Consider the following 3822-nt stretch of genomic DNA (forward strand, 5'->3'; position numbering starts at 1 on the left):
GCTTGACTCCCTGGGATGGCTGGGGAAAAATTTGTCGCTTGAAAATTGCTCCCAGGCCTAATCATTTCCTCTGGCTTCTTCTTCACAATGGCATCAAAACCTATGATTATCTATACATGTTGAATTTAGGTCCTCGAAATTACTGCTGATTTTACAACCTTGAATCTAAAGTTCTGAAAACCTTTTCAATACTTTCCCCAAGGCTTAGTTAATCTGGAGATTAATCAGTAATGCCATTGGAAAGCGAATTTCTTTTAATGAAGGTTTTTTGAATGGATATTGGCTTAGCCTGGCTAACTCTGATCTTGATTTGTTGGACCAGTCTGTGATTACTGTTGCCTCTTGGTTGCTCTGGAAGGAAAGATGTAATCTAATCTTTTGGAATGAAGATCCTAACTTTCACTCTATTCCAGTCCGAGCTATCAATCATGTCATTGAGTATTCTCAACCCTCTACTTGTCAATTAGGAAAACACTTATATTAAATAATTTCTCCATTGCTGACAATCCATTTCTCTTTGTTTCTTCTATGGGAAATTGTGAGACTGGAGTTTTTTGGTGCAGGCTTTTATCTTATAGATGCAAAATCCAAGCTCATTTGTGCAGGTTGCTGCAATGATTAGGCTGACTCAATCCTTGAAGCAAAGGCTCTAGCGCTCATTGCAGCTCTTAGCAGCATATTTGTGTCAAATCTTCCTATCAACATTATATTTATTGCAAATACTGGCCTCCACAGGCTCATCAAAGCAGAAATCTCTCATCATGCTTGGTGTCTGGATCCTCTAATAAACAACATTGCAGATTTTCTTTCAAGCATGGGTCATCCTCAAATTCATATCATACCCAAAGCTTGGATGGCTGCTGCTAACAGCCTTGCTCTGTATGGTGTCAATTCGCATATTCTCACATTATTTCATCAAGGAAAAAACCTTCCTCGTTGGCTCATGAAGCAATTCATCAGACTTGGCATTAGCTTATAGCTATTGAACTGTATTTGCTTTTGGTTTTTATTTTTCTTTTTGTCTTTTCCTTTGTATTTGCTCTTGGTTTTTTGTTTTTTTGTTGTGTTGTTCTGGTTTGTATCTTAAACTCTCTTGTAATTTTTTTTCATATCAATAAAATCAGCTCTAAGAGCTTTTTCCCTAAAAAAAAAACCTCAGTTACCAGTTATAGCATGTAGAAATAAACAAAATTAACTTTGTAATACTGTTTGAATGGAGGAGACATGTTTGTGAGGGTGAACCTATCTGCTTGATATAAGACATTCCTGAATTTAAGAACGTGCAAAAGCATAGCAGAACTCATGCTAAAAAAACCCAATCGGAATACTGGCTTCTTCATTTTTAACATAATTGTTGAGGACTATTAAAGAATTAAAGAAAAACTGAAGCATGATGGAGCCTTCTTTAAAATGGTTCTGAACATTAGATGAGCTCCTCTATGGGAATATTCACCAAACTTCTTCTGGAAGGCACGAAGATGGTCTCCTTGCTCTAACATCAAATTAAGTTTTGTGGTGTGGAAGGGATTTTAAATATTTTTACATAGTTCTGTCAGGGGAAAAACATATAAAGTTTGCGAGTAAAAGTTTTTGGAACATCTAAAGTTGCCAACTACTAAAAAATTCAGAGACATTCCTCTGTTCAATAACAAAGGATGGCTGGCTTTATGCACAAATCTAGTGATTTTAAACCAACGGATAAATTATAAAGCATATTTCTATTAAGTTTGGCCATTCCTTGTTAATATCCTTGTTACTCTTTCATTTTGGTAATATATATTCATTCCTTATTGTTTGGCTATTGTTTTCAAGTTATCCATTTAAGAATGATCGTGCATTAACAGACCAGTTAACAGTTATGAATGCAAGGATGGACAATTTCTCGAAATAGAATTGCTGAAAGGAGAATGATTGTTATGTAAGGAACAGTGAGGAAGACACAATGACACAATTGTTTGACTATTTATTTCAATTTGAGTCGTGGCAATTTCAGGATATGATGAAACCTACTCTAGAAGAAGCTTTGGATCATTTTATGAGTTCTTTTGAGAGAGTATATGACACAAAGAGAGTAACAAGATAGTGAGAATGGAATTTCATCTTTTTCAAGGATTCAAAGTGTGATGTCAATATCAATAGAAAATGAAGATGAGCATCAAGAGAATGACATTACACCACAATTACTAGAGTTGGGACAGTCAGACATCAAAGAAGAGCTTAGTGTTTAGAATAAAAAACCGAAAACCTCAATTGAAGAGCATCCATAACTCGAATTGAAGAAATTACCGGATCATTTGGAGTATGCCTTCTTGGACGAGAACTCTAAACTTCCAATTATCATCTCCTCTCACTTATTTGGTGACCAAAAGAAGAGGCTAGTGGAAATTCTCAAACAGCACCAGGGAGTAATTGCATGTAAAATCGCTGACATAAAAGGCATAAGTCCTTTATTTTGTATGATGAGTTCCGCAAGGGCACGGGTCATCAAGTAATAGACCTCTTGCGCACAGGTTGTTAATGTAATGTTGGCCCAATTAATTTTTTCTAGGTTAACTGATCCTAAGTAGAAACCCTTACAAAGATTGACAAGATCTTGTTTTACAATGGACCAATACTTCTAAAAAAAAGAGAGGAAATAACCATCCGTGCCGGGGGCCTTGTGGGCTCCTAAATCAAAAACCGCTTTTTTGATTTCCTCTTTTGAAAATGGTGCCTCTAAAAAGGAAAGGTCAAGACAGTGACTATTCCCCAAAAGAGAAGGCAAAGAGAATTTGAAGTGTAAATCCGTTATTGTTCCAAAATGGGAGTGAAAATGACCTATGAACACTCAGCCAAACTCATCATTGCCTTCAACCAAGTGTCCTCAGTCCAGAATTTGGGGGATGACATTCTTATTACTATGACCATTAGCAATGGTGTGAAAATATTTGGTGTTTTCGTTCCCTTCTTAAGTCCTTGTTTCGACTGGCTTCTCAAAAAGTGCTTTCTTTCATTTTAGTAGAAGTGCTTCTAGAAAAAAGTACTTCTCCAGAATAAGTTGAGCATTTTTTTATTTTGTGATTGGATTAGCTTTTTTGTAGAAGTAGAAGCTATAAAAATAAGCTAAAAAAAAGTTTTTTTTTCAGAAGCTAGTCATGACCAGCTTTTGAAAAATGCTGTTTTCAACTTTTTTTACAGCTTCTGCTTTTGCAAAAAAGCCAATACAAACAAATTTTTTTGAATCCAGAAGTGCTTAACTTATAAAAAAACACTTTTGGGTTTTCCAAAAGCTAATCCAAACAAGCCCTAAATCCATGTAGCCTTAGAACGCTGCTTCCAATACTGCTCCTCTTGCTTGAGAATGAAGCCTAAGGCTAGATGAAGATCAGATTCTTGAATCAACTCTTCAGTGGATAGGCTCTTAGTTTCCTTAATCAAGTTCATTTTATCTAATTTGTGAAGGAGGCCAATTTTTTTAACTTATTAAAACTAAATTTGGCCCAATCACACAGCTTAGATTTAAGGAGTCTAATTTTCTTAACAAGCACAAAGGCTCCACACCCAATCAAAGTACTTTCATTCCACCCGGTGTTGATCAAATCACAGAGGTTATCATCCATGTACCAAGAATTTTCAAATCTAAAATTCTTGCACTTAAAGTAATGAACTCCTGATTCAAGCCTTAAAGGGACATGATCTGACCCTAACCTAGGTAGAATGGCTTGATGGACCCTAGGATAGATCATTAACCACTCCAGGTTGATGAGGAAGCAATCCAACCTCACTAAAGAGGGTTTAGCTTGCTTGTTGGTCCATGTGAATCTTCTTCCAGAAAAAAGAGGT

This window comes from Dioscorea cayenensis, chromosome 15 (genome assembly GCF_009730915.1).
Source record: "Dioscorea cayenensis subsp. rotundata cultivar TDr96_F1 chromosome 15, TDr96_F1_v2_PseudoChromosome.rev07_lg8_w22 25.fasta, whole genome shotgun sequence".
NCBI classification, from domain to species: domain Eukaryota; kingdom Viridiplantae; phylum Streptophyta; class Magnoliopsida; order Dioscoreales; family Dioscoreaceae; genus Dioscorea; species Dioscorea cayenensis.